Here is a 14,432-nt window from a genome sequence, read left to right as displayed (position 1 = left end):
AGGTTTTATTAGTGAGTGTAAAAGTTTTTTCTGTCATGAAAAAATGTGAAATATATATTAACTGTAAATATATATGAAGGTAGTATCTGTTCCCGAAAGAACAGATACCATTGATGGCCGTGCAGCTTCTCTAGAATGAAATGATAATTAAACTGACACCCTATCTGCAAACAGGCGTTGATATTGGGGACATGTTGAAAATGGAAAATGTGTGCCCCGACCGGGACTCGAACCCGGATCTCCTGCTTACAAGGCAGACGCTCTATCCATCTGAGCCAGCGAGGGCACAGAGGATAGTGCCCCTGCAGGGCGCACAGGGAACGTGCAAGGGATAAGTCCCTGCAGGCGCACTATCCTCTGTGCCCTCGCTGGCTCAGATGGACAGAGCGTCTGCCATGTAAGCAGGATATCCCGGGTTCGAGTCCCGGTCGGGGCACAAATTTTCAACATGTCCTCAATGATGTATATCAACGCCTGTCTGCAGCTAGGGTGTCGATTTAATTACCATTTCATTAACTCTAAATTTTTTTCTTTCTCAGTTTTATTTTATCCACATTCCCTTCATTTCGTGTAATAAGCTTACTGATACCATCATTGTCACCTGAACTGACATATTGGAATCTTACATCTTTAGTGTATTTATAAGAAGAAATTTTGAAGGTGTCATTAATGGCCACTGTGTCTATGCATATGCAGTAAGTGCATTTACTACAATACAATGTACTACCATGTGAACAGGCACACTTGTTAATGTCAACTGAGAATCTTATAATATCGTTATAACTAATTTGCGGTGTATCATTGCGGTTTCAGGGTAGTAGTTTGCAAGGACAGAGTAAGTGGAGTTTAATGTGCTGTTAACATCTGACTTGTTTCTGAAGATATCAGAAGCACAGTCGCTGAATAGACAATGCTGTGTATCTATAACAGACAATTATGCCCAGGGGATTCTCAAGAGTAATAAATGAGGTACTGTTTGACGAATGCTAGACATTTGTTTGAAACAGCATGGTACGTTAACACATGCAACAGTCATATCATCATTTTTCGTGAAACAAGAGTTAGTGTGTTGTCACAAATTCTTCCCTTATTTTTTATTGAACTGCTAAGTGGATTCTCAATTAGGTGATTGTAAAACACAGCGGAATGAAATAATATCGCCACACTTGAGAAGGACGACATGTGGACATCCTAACGTAATTCTTGCCGTACCCGCATTGCAATGGTACTATACACAAAAAAGCCACTGGGATTAACATCACGCAGTTAATGTTTTCTTCATATGTGCAGGACAAACACTGTAGTTACAAACTGAAGCTTAACACACAAAATAGTGTAATAAGATCAGCCGTATACTGCAAGACGTTAAACCACCTCTTATAAAACAATATCTCTATTTCGTCGTTAAACAATTAAAACTATCAAAGACGTAATAGTTTTCATTAGGTACACCGGTTGTTTCTGTTAAGAGCTGCGGTATGACATTGCTTTCAGGACTCAATCATATTTCGGTAATATCCTTATTTGACGAAATTGTGGTGAAAAATTTGTGTCTCGTGCTAATTGGATATAACACTTATGCAGTGGCATTAACTGGTTTAGACACAGCAGTAGTATTTCATGTCGGCAAGTGCTAACGCGTTGGGGCTCGCAAAAAGTACTTCGCCAGTGAGTCAGTACTTCAGCAATCACTGACTCGGTAGAAATTTATGTGTGCTTTCTCAAGACAGGCTGAGGCTTGCAAAAATGCGAGTTTAGTTCAAAATGTAATGTAAATGTGCACAAAATGTAGTTCAAGACATGTTTCGTCCTAGCAGTGGTTTCAGCGTTATACACAGAAAATGGCCAATACTTTGGTGCTAATTGTGTTAATTAAGAACTTGATACTGCCCATCAATTTTGGTGATACTGGCTAGCATTTTTAGTTGGGATAGCACCCTGTCAGAGACACACACACGCAATTCGCCTAGAGGGCTAACATTTTTGCAGAATTTACCATGACTTCTTACACTGTTATGGCAAAGTATCATATGTTAATATTTACCACCATTTTGCAGAATATGCTATGACATCTCTAATTTATTCTGTCTATATACTGTCAAAGTGTCTTAGTTTGTAGGATTTTCTGCTAATGGTGTTCTCATTAGAGAGAATGATGAAACTTTCATAAATAGAATAATAACAGAAAATTAATTTGTTATAACAAATACGCTCACCCTGATTGTGTTACTACACACCACAGACCTAATTTGAAGAGAAAAATTGCATGGGAGTAGTGAGGTTCTGTGGTTGTAGGCCGAGAGCAGCAGCACATGGCTGATAAATAATTCACATCGTACAGATACTTTGGAGCATGGGCTATGTACAATTGGCTCTTGCTGGAGACTGCTGGGGAGAAGTGCTTCTGGTAACTAATTACTTACAATATGCAGTTACATCTGCATTACCCATGTGCATGTGACGTCAATAGCCCAACACTTTGTTTCTAATTGTGTTAATTAAGATACAAAATGTGAAGGCAGTCGTTAATTATGGTACTAATGGAGAGAATTGTTAGGCGTTATAGCTCTCAGGCACATACACAAATACACTACACCTAGGGGACTGACATTTTTGCATAATTTACAATGGCGGCATTAATTTATAGACGCACAGCCTTATAACAAAGTATGTTTTGTTAAAATATACCGCCGTTTTCCATAATATACAATGGTATCTTTATTTATAATTTCAAAGTATCGTCCATTAATATTTACTGCCATTTTGTAGAATATGCTAGGACCTCTTTAATTTATACTGCGAAAGTGTCTTGCCTTGCAATATTTGCAGTCATTTTTTTAACCCCACTGCTAATGGTCTTTTCACTACAGCGAATAACGAAACTTGGTTAATTGAGATAATAATAAAATTAATTTGTTAGAACAATATTCTTTAATGGCAAGCTATTCAGATCGATACATCCTTCGCTAATAATCCAAAAAACTAATAGTTTACCGACCCCAATACTCATGAGAAGCGTGAGAAACGTGTACAATAGCAACCTGCAGTGCTGTGGCCACACCTTCGACAGACTTCGGATCAAATTCTTTCCTCCATCTGCCACATTGCACTTAAAAAAAAAAATCGTACCCTCGAGTGTCCGGAAGTTCAGCTGGGCTACTGGCGCACAGTCACCGTTCTGGGAAAAGAGCTTTACCATGAGCGCGCGATCCTTCATGGAGACAGTCATGTTAGGCATCTCAGAGTCAAACTGAGAAACGGCCGTGTGCCACGCATCTGCTACGATTTTTTGTGATATTGGGCCCAGGTATGGGATACTGGCGAATATTTTCTCTTCTTTCACAGTGTGGCCATTCGTTGTCTGACTTTTGTGTACTTGTCTGTTTAAATTGTCAGTTACTTTGGCTGTGTAGCCATTGCTTATGGCAATACTCTGTTTTGTCTCTATCTCATTCTTGCCGGTGTTTTCTTCTAAATCAAGAGAGCGTACTCTGTGTAGCATGGACCTAAATGTAACATGCTTCTGTGTGGTGGGAAGCCATGATGAGTTGTCCAGTGTTATATGACAAAAAATCGCTAACCTTTTAAGTAAAACATATTTAACAGTTGCATTCTCAACTAATAACAAGTTAGGAAACTTACTCGTCCATAATATGTAATCAAATAAGCAAACATACAACAGCAGCGGAGTGTACAAAGTATGATGACCCAGTTGTCCTGCCTACTGTGTAGGGAAAACAGGCAGAAACTTTAAAACCCGTTATCTAGAACACGTAAATGCTTTCAGGCTCAACCACTTCAAAAATCAGTAATTGCACAACATATGTTGGAAACGAAACATGTCACCAACAGTCTAGAAAACAATGGTAGTACTACATAACGAAGCCGACGGTAAAACCCTAAATCTGTTAGAACAGCTGGAGATATACCTCCACAAAATCAAAAAACCAGAATATGTTAAATGAACAATCAGATTTCGAAAGCCATATTTACTGCAATAATTTTAAAACCTATTCTAAAGTTATTTCATGTATATGTCAATTGTTTAATAGTTATATCTTTAGCACTAAGAATAAATTCATCTTTGACAACACCATGTACAAAAAAAAGTGTGAAGTGTTTACAATCATGCGTTTACAAATGTGCCCGATGAATGAAGGGACATGTACAAAAACGATGTAGAAAAGAATGTTTGCTGGTGCTAAAACGTTAAAAACGGTTTTTTTGGATTATGTGGTCAGTTCACACTGTTAATCTTCTCCACTATTTCGCACATATTTTCTGCGTTTCACTTACGAAATTCATAACCTAACATTAAACCTTTTCGTGACAGGAATATGCAGTTGAACTCATTCAAGAGAAGAAATAAAGCGTGTATTAGGACAAATTACACCTAATAATGGACCCACAGGGCCCGAAATACAGCATGTACTTAATAAAACACGAAAAATTGTGACTGGAGGCGTGTTTTAATTCATACCTTCAGTGCAGAGTTATTTGCCTAGTGTTGTTGGCGGAAGTGATTTTACTTCAGGCTGATTCTCACAAGAAAGTAAAAACAGAAACCAGCCACTGTTAACAATGTCATATATTAAGGGGTACGTACAAGAAGTTGAGCTAATTGGAAAATCTAGAGTTCTGATGATAAATATGACACAGCTGTCAAGAAATGATACGTACATATGCACAGAAGAGTTTATGAGTATTGGTCCTCTGTTTCTTTAAATATAGCAACTGAAGTTGTTTCAACAATGTGAGTACGAATGTCCCATATTTGAAAAATCTAACACAACGAAATTAATATATATTTACAATATCATTACAGACTAGGTGTTAACCCACGACTACGTCGCACAACAGTTATTTTGTTATGAGTGGTGATAAGTAAGTAAGCTACTGTACGCGCAATGACGTCAGCTGCTCTCAGACGTCTGCCTGTTGGAGTATGCATAGCATGCGTAATACGGCAAGCCTGTAGGTTTGCTGCCAAACAGTCCATGTGGATGGGCAAGTTCAGGTTCTCGCCTCTATGCGTCTTGCTATTGAAGAAGCTGCACATTATGCTGCGCGTATCTTATGCAACAAATTTAATGACTTTTTAACGTGGTATATGTTCACATGTATAAAAAGATGTGTTCCATCCCCTACTTCACACTTTTAAGTGTCGGCTTTATATTTATTATGTTGAATCGTATAGTGTAGAATACATCAATCAACAGAAGCATTTTCACAAATATGATAAAATTCTAAAGTCAAATAATAAATTGCTTTTACAAATAGTAAATATTTTTCCCTAAGTGACGTAACATTCTTGAAATCAATAAATATCTTTTAGTACACACTTTCTACTGTGGCCTATCTTCTTAGTTTACAGTAACCTATCTTCTTCCTTAAGTGTTCAACCTATCTCCACAGCAAATTTAATCAAAATCGGTTCAGCGGTTTAGTTGTGAAAATGTAACAGAGAAACACATTTTCGTATTTATAAAATTTTCAATCACGATAAATGTTTTTCTGTGATTCGATTTTGATGAAATAAAGTCTATATGTTGTCCCAAGCTACGCTTAAGTTACCAATGAAAACCCCTGAAAAATCGTCTAGTAGTTTCGGATATTAGCGTGTTCAAAGAGAGAAATTGACAGACACGAAGGTTTTATAGTTTTATTATTAGTATAGATACAGATATCTGTGGAACAGAATTAGGATACCTTCTTTTAGTGAAATTTTACAGCTCTGCAAATACCTTTGAAAAGGCTGCAACAAATTGTAGGCATTTTCTCCTCCACAAATGCTTTAATATTTTATAAGGTTATTCATAAGTACCGGTACCTCTGGAGTTTCAGAAGACGACTGCATGAAAACTACAATAGAAACTGAAAATAGACAAATTTCAGTCGGTAGGGCATCTCTACAAGTTTACTCACATTACTGATGCTCAGTATCGGCACCATTTCTGGCAATGGAAACGTAAATACGTGTATGCAATACATTAAGCGTGGTAGACGCTCCCTTTGGAAATCTCTTCCCTTGGTTGCCTATATACAGGCGCAATGTGATTCAATGCGGCTATAGAGACTGGATGAGCTGACACGACTTCTACCTACCCTAAAGTGACTAAAGTCATAGGTTATCTCCTTACGTCGTGTCGGAACTCCTTTTGCCCGACATAGTGCTGCAGCTCGATGTGGCGTGGAAGATCCCTGCAGAAATATTAAGCCATGTCGCGTCTACAGCCGTCCATAATTGCTACAGTGTTGCCGGTGCAGAATTTTGGGCATGATATGACCTTTAGACTATGTCCCCTAAATGTTCCACGGCGCTCACGTCCGGCGATCTGGGCGGCCAAATCATTCGCTCGAACTATCCAGAATTTTCTTAAAACCAATCGCGTACAGTTGTGGCTCGGTGACATGGTACACTGTCACCCATAACAATTCGATCGTTGTTTGGGAACATGAAATCCATGAATAGCTGCAAATGGTCTCCAAATAGCCGAACATCCACAGAACGCAGTCCATTCCTTGCAAACACAGTCCACACCATTATACAACCACAACCAGCTTGCACAGTGCCTTGTTGACAACTAAGGTCCATGGCTTCGTGGAGTCACCCTCGAAACCTACCATCAGCTCTTACCAACTCGAATTGGGACTCATCTAACCAGGCTACGGTTTTCCAGTCGTCTAGGGTCGAACCGATATGGTTGCAGGCAATGTGCTGTTAGCAAAGGCACTAGCGTCTGTCGTCTGCTGCCATTGCCCATTAACGGCAGATTTCGCCACACTGTCTTAACGGATACGTTCGTCGTACGTCCCACTTTGACGTCTGTTGTTATATCACGCAGTGTTGCTTGTCTGTTGCCACTGACAACTCCTCGTAAACTCCGCTGCTCTTATTCGTCAAGTGAAGGCCGTCGACCATAGCGTTGGCTGTGGTGAGAGGTGAAGCCCGAAATTTCGTATTGTCGGCACACTCTTGACACTGTGGATCGCGGAATATTGAATTCCCTAACAATTTCCGAAATGGACTGCCCCATGCGTCAAGCTCCAATTATCATTCCACGTTGGAAGTCTGTTAACTCCAATCGTGCGGCTGTAATCACATCGGAAACCTTCTCATATTAATCAACTGAGTGCAAATGACATATCTTCCAGTGTACTGCCCTTTTGCACCTCGCGTACGCGATTCTACAGCCATATGTATATGTGCACATCGCTATCCCGTGACTTTGGTCACCTCATTGTAGTGCAACTACGCCACGGCGCATATTACGAATCGATACTGGACCGATGCTCTGTCCTCCGATACGCGTCGTTTATCTAAATGTCTTTTAGTTCATGCGCTATCATCTTCTTAAACGCTGACGGTACTTGTGAAGAACCCTGTATTAAGTGAAAATTTCTTCCATGGAATTTTACATTATAGTGTTGACTAAATTTATACCACAGTGAACTCCTCTAACTTCTGTGGTTTGTGAGATAAAGGTACATACGATTTACAAAATCAAATATGTGGGAGTGTTCGTATTAGGTATTCTGTTATCTGTGTGAACTAGTGCAAAGCACACGCATACTCAGCTTTATCCTCAAGCACTCTCTTTTCCTTGGTTAAGCTGATTTCGAACTTGAGTAGGAATAATATCAGCTGCAACAGTTCTCGTGTTATCCATATACTGCAACACTACTACTGTGAGTGTGAATGTCCCTGTATGAAATCCTTGCCTGTTTAGAATTCATAGTTTGCCTGGATTACCGTAGTTAAACTTTGAGCATATATCATGTACAGCAATTTGAACAGCAATTGTGTAAACAAGGTTGTATTGGCACTCAGAGACATCAGAGAGTTGCAACTTTTACTAGGATTTTGAGATTTTCCATTCACACAGTTTTTCAATGGTCTAATCTGATAAACACCTAAACATGGGTTTTATTGCATTTAATACAGCCTCTGTAAACTGTGCTTCTGTGAGTAAAGGTGCCTTCGTGCACAGCCTTCTTGAATTTGCACCCTGACACGTCATAAAAATTATGTACGAGTTTGTCATCAGTATACAGTGTATGAAAATAGATGGACCAATTGCTTTCTGCAAGTTCTTCACATTTCCGTTGTTTTCTCGTATGCACTTGCCGCAGTACACTGCTAACACCCCCCACACCTCCTAGAGGTTTTACATCCTCAGGTTTTTTAAATTTTGAATTAATGTTTTAATTTTTAAAGTTTACCTTCCATACGTTTTTGCACAAGCCCGACACATTCTAATGTTCTATAGTACAACTAGGACAACTAAGTCATCGTCACTAAGGTATCGTATGTATTTATCAACATAATTGTCCACGCTTCCATGAAACAAGCTTCATATCTGTAGGTTCAATTCCACCACTAGAACCACTATAATTTCTACATCAAATTTTTTTGTGTTTAGAGCGCCACTTTTTTTCTTGCTCTTCGGTATCAGATTTATTTCTGAGTGCACAGCTACTAAAATATTTACTCATCGCCTGGATGTCAAGAACTTTTCTCAGGATCAACATTAATGATAGGTGAAACTCCATACAGTGATGTATGACCACTCTTGACCCACGTTCCATCACATGAGAGATAGCAGTCGGCGCCTGGCATGTCATCTGCTTCTGTCTTAAGATCACTACTTATCTCTTCAGATTCCTGTACTGACGATTTCAAGTTTTTTCCCGCATTCTTCTGAAGAGCATGTAGAAATTCTTTATTTCAATCGGTTTACCTAGCATTGGGTTGTAGCATATTCATAGTCTCAGAAAACAGTCTGAACCTTCTCAGTCTACATCTAAACATCTCATACCACATAGTAACGCATGTATGCTTCATATCTCAAGTTACTTGGTGCTGAAGTTATGACATATTCATAGTGTCACAAAAAGTCTGAACTTTCTCTGCTTACACCTAAACATCTCGTACCACATAGTAATCCCATATATGCTTCATATCTCCAGTTACTTGGTGCTGAAGTTCTAAAAGCTGCCTGTGAATGTCAGCAATCGCAAATGAGATACCAGTTACACACTATTCCAATTCTGTCTTCTTCGTCATATAACATGAAAGTTCTTGTACCACAGTCAACACTTACATAGACAGATAATATAACACTGGATAATATTTTCAGATCAAGAAGCCTGAAACAACTGGTAGCTTGAGCATCTGAGCCACGTTCATCAAGTGATATACCATAACCAATTTTCCTCTTCGAGGCAGTTGTTTTCTTGCTTAAAATGAAAGTCATTCATGGTTATTGGATTAGATTGCAAGTAGTCCTTATGACATCAAAGCACGAAACTTCCTAACCCTTCTAAGCGCTTTAATAGAACAAGGCAAGCTGCAGATTATAGTCCACACATAATTTTTGTAAAAGTAACTGCTTTATAACCACTTGTAAACAGGCACAATAAAGCAAAGAACAAAAAAACAGTAGCACCCAGTGATATCTGTACTATCTGGATACATAAATCTCATCTCTGGGCATAGAACTCCGCATACCATCCGATTCATGTGCTTTACATCGTCCGCCATGTTGTAGTTGGGCAAAAATTTCGATCGGTCCGTACGGGTTATGAATAATTTAGCTATTTATTTATTTATTTATTTATTCTTTTGGTTCCGTGGAACCATGTGAGCGAAAGCTCCTTCGTCTTGTAATAAATCAGTAAACAGTTAACAGATTGCTGATTAGAAAATTTCTAAACAGATAATTAAAGAATTAACAAAACACGGAGGAAGCAGAGTATACATGTAAATAACACATTACAAAGAAAAGTCATCTATTACTGCTAGAAACTCTTTTACAGAATAGGACTGTGTCACAAGGAAATCTTCCAGCTAGGATTTGACCACTTTTTCAGATCTGTTGAAAGTGTATTGAAAATGAAACCAGTTTAATAGTGCACGTCTTTCTGTACAGTTCTTCTGTACAATTCTTTATATTAAAAACCTTGTAATTAAAACTTCCGGGCTAAGAGGCCGTGGTCCAATAGTAGAAATACTTCTCCCTGACGTTTCGTGTATTTCTACTGTTGGACCACGGCCTCTTAGCCCGGAAGTTTTAATTACTGAAGACGCCGGCCGTGAAAGCCTACACGCTATGATAAAAACCTTGTGTCAGCGACTCCATTTCTAACAAATAGACAGTTGACAGATCGGAAGGATATTGCAGTACTTCATTAGAAGAGATGTACATAAGCAGAATAATTGTTTCCTTTACATATGCTACGAATTTTACAATCTCCCTTGTGGTTTCATTCCTGCACATGGTAAAAGGAAACTTAGTGCTCTAAAAATAATTCGTGTGCTTTGTATTCTATACCCTGCAGGAAGCTGACAATCAATTCCAACAACATTTCCGGAATCTGTCACTTTGTACAAGTAATTGTATTGGCAAAATAGACTAAGTATAGAGCACCCATAAATGCAGATAGTACTTCTTAAAACTTGTTATTTAAGCTCTGTTGATGGAAGTATATTGTTGCATTTGAAGTACATGTCTCTATGACTGACTAGTTATATGAATGCTAGCAGGCAATGCGGAACTTCAGATGCAAAATACGTAAAAATGTAATATGCTTAACATAGAGATGTAATAGCCACTTTGTTCATATGAAATACACTGGTGTCCAAAATTAAAGCAGCAAACCGCTATTTCCCCTTCTTTTATCTAATTCGCGATGTAATCGTACAAACTGTCAACAGGTGTTCGTACGATCGGAAGATGGCATTCCGATCAACAAAGAACCACGCCAGAGATACCTCAGGGCACCCATCAAACGGGGTAGTATTTGTCGTGTAGTTCCACATCTACAATCACTGTGTACACAATCACACACGGTGCATTATGGCAGACTCTGCAGTGGAGAGGCGTAAAAAGAATGGAAGCAGGACAGTTGCAAAATGATGTGGCCCAATGCCTTAAAGTAAATCTTTCTGTTGTTTCTCGGATGTGGCGACAGTTTATAAAGACTGAAACTGTATCCCAAAGACCAGGGGAGGGCCGACCACATGTGGCATCAGAAAGAGAAACCATTATTTGGCTGTAAGGGTACAATAGACCGCCTTAGTAGTGCATCCGACATCTGGCATCTGACCTCGCAGCATTCACTGGATGCGTCGCATCGAGGCAAACGCTGTACAGAAGGCTTCGGCAGAGAGGCCTTTATTGTCGGAGACTTGTTGTATGTGTACCTCTGACGAGTCTTCACAGAAGGGAACGTCTAGAGCGGAGTCGTCAACATGTCAACTAGACAGTCGAACGCCGGTCGGTGTGGCCGCGCGGGTCTAGGCGCTACAGTCTGGAACCGCGCGACCGCTACGGTCGCAGGTTCGAATCCTTAACAATTCTTTTTCTGTTTGAAGAAGTGCTGGATATCGTGCATAGCCTATGTTTAATTTCTCTAAAGTACGATGTATATTTCTGATATAAGTGGCACTATTACTTGTCCTTCCTCATGATGGTTTTTCGATGTTTGATGCATACTACTTGTTCGCACCTTATATTTTTAAATTTATTTCAATAACACAATTAGAATTATAGGTACTTCTTAAGTCTGCTTTTATTTCATATAGGTCCCAGTGCCACTATAAGCAATGTAAAATCAAATTATTTTATTAATATTTAAAACCAGTTGCTTGGCAATTTTATTACTGTTTTATCAACCTGTGAATGTCCGTATGGATTCTGACCCAGTGCTTATACGGAAGCGTACAACCAGTGATGGGACGAATGATATGTACATTATCACGTCGTTAAATATAACAAAATTGTTACTCTACACTCTCAAACCTTTCTTGTTGTTGTAATGAATATTGCTTAATGGCATTTGAATTGTTACTTAATGGCATTTTCGTACTATTACTATTTTTTATATATTTTTATACATTTGACTTCTCAGTTTTAACGTAATATTTACGTAAACCAAGAACGATATTTTTTTAACTTCCCACGCCAAATGGTGGGTGCTATGTTTTACAGTAAGCAACCGTGTATATTTGATGTCATGTATGTATGGGTTTTGACCCAGTGCTTATGCAGAAGCCTATAACCACTGTTATAACAATGCTAGCTTGTCCAAAGGGACAAACGAGACGTACATCAGCATGTCGGTTAAATGATAACAAAATTGTTTATCCACACCTACAAACTTTTTTGTAATGAACATTGTGTTTCACGGCATTTTAATTATTACGTAATGGCAGTTTCGTACTATTACTATTTTTTATATATTTGACTTCTTAGTCTTAACGTAACATTTTACGTAAATCACGAACGTTGTACTTCTAACTTCCCACGCCAGATGGTGGGTATTATGTTTTTTTTTTTTTTTTTAAACCTGTGTTATACCTCATTTCATGTTATTAATATATTATTCTTTTTTATTGTCTTTTTCTCTTTTGCCTGTCCTGCACTCTGACAACTTATTATCGATCTGTTTTATGTTTTATAAGTTTGTTTTTTAAAAACAATACGCCAATGTATTTTAGATGTTTCCTTCCCCCTTCGTCTGCTATGTGGTTTACGTACATTTTAAATTTGAATTACTTCATGATTCACAAATGCACAAGAGCTATTTAGTGTTAATATCTCGCAAAACCAGTAATATTAAGTCTTCACGTGACATATGTCACATAGAGGGTGTTCCAAGCCCTGTCACACCGAGGTCTGCTGAACAAGTGCATGTAAACAGCGGCCTCAGTTTATGTAATCGCTCTAAGCTTGTTGACACCAGTGCCTACCAATTTAAATTGTATATTACAGGTATGTTCCTACCAACTGTTATGTTCATATGCAGATGTAGTTGTGATTTTCTGTTTTATACTCTCTGATCGTTATGTGAAAATTTTTAACTTCTAGCACTGAGGATGGTCACTAAGTGGCCGAAATTCGATTTTGCGGTTAATAAAACAAAAAAATACGACCAATGCTGTCTCTCCTCCTAAGTATATCCGTAGATGAAGTTCAACATGCAAGCTGGAGAGAGCTCACTGGTACCAGCAATGTTCTTCCAGATCTTTCTTGATGTACAGGTTGCTATTATTAAACTTTCGCTGCTTCAGCCATTTACCATAGCGGTACCAAACTTGATAGTAATGATGCTAAGTCTGGGCATTGCAGGATTTGCGTTGTTGGTAGTGTTAGTCCCATGAATTGCCTCTAGGCACCGGCACTGGTACAGCAACGTAGGGTTGAAACGCAAGCATTTGTGTATTACAGTTGCAGACAGTCAGCAAGGGTCTGGGCAAGATGAGCAGGGCTTCTCTTAAAAAGCTGTTTTATCAAGAAAACAGCAGTAGTGTTGTTGCCCCACGCGAGTAACGACGCATTAAAGGAATACGGAGATGTCCTCCTTCCGCAATGGAGTTAAAGAACATGATTCAGAAGTTTGAATTAACTGGCGAAGTGGCAGTTGCTTCAGGGAGAGGCTGACGGCCAATAGCATCACAAGTTGTTGAAGAAGTTAATGTTGCCACGGCTGAGAATGAAGGGCACAATGGGGGGATGTTCAAGCAGTGCACGAGCTGTGTCACAACTGCATGGTCCACCGATGGACAAATGCTACGAATAATTGTGAAATGGTATCTCCAGCGCGGTTCCAGGCTGTTGTGGATGCAGATCGTCGTCACATTGAGCAACGTTTGTAAACTGAAACGTAAAAATGGCAGGCCATTAACAAATGACACCCTCTCATGTGGAAACCAAAATGTATCGCTTTCAATCGTTTATTCATTACTTCCCTTCCGCATGTCCTTTCCAATATTTCCACAAAGTCTCATTGCTGTACGATCACTCGTTTCTCATGAGGGTCCTGTCAAGTGGCGGAAGTTTAACCATCCTGTACTACGCAAACATTCCCTTCACTGTAGTGTACAAAACTGGAGCAAAACGCCACATGAATAAAACTATATTATTTTATTAACACTTTTGAGTGGATTCGGAAACTGAAATTTATATGCGACGTTGGAATTGAAGAGCAAATATAATTTTCAATTTTCGTTACTTCTGCGTGGTAGAACATCCTGAAATTAAATATTTAAATGTTACAGTAACTAAAAATGTAAAGTGTGTTCATTCTGATGCTGTGTACTTTCATCACCTAACTTTATTACTACCAGTTTAGGTGGGGGAGGGGGGGGGGGTTTGAAGATAATGTACACTAGAAAAATATAATCGATGATACTGATCGACAATTATTAAAAATTTAAAATATTGGGCCTAGTCGAGGTTAAGTATCATACAAACTGTTGTTGTTAGAACTATGGTGCCAAGCTTCTCTAAAACGTGTACCAGTTCGGAACTATGACCTTCAAAACTATTTACAGATTGTATTTCCTACAATCAGCTACTAAATAACACCAATATATAATAAAAATACGTGATGTAAGACACACACTGACACATAACATAGTCAAACAT

General features: G+C 38.8%; 1 non-coding gene across 1 annotated transcript; it reads right to left on the bottom strand.

Annotated features, from left to right (window-relative positions):
• Positions 1–212: 212 nt before the first annotated feature.
• On the bottom strand, positions 213–286 carry Trnat-ugu (transfer RNA threonine (anticodon UGU)). The gene has a single exon. It is a non-coding gene; the product is annotated as a tRNA-Thr (tRNA).
• Between the last annotated feature and the right edge of the window lie 14,146 nt (positions 287–14,432).

This window comes from Schistocerca nitens, chromosome 3 (assembly GCF_023898315.1).
Source record: "Schistocerca nitens isolate TAMUIC-IGC-003100 chromosome 3, iqSchNite1.1, whole genome shotgun sequence".
Taxonomy (NCBI): Eukaryota; Metazoa; Arthropoda; class Insecta; order Orthoptera; family Acrididae; genus Schistocerca; species Schistocerca nitens.
The sequence above is the reverse complement of the archived record's forward strand: the minus strand, read 5'-3'. Positions and strand labels throughout refer to the sequence as shown.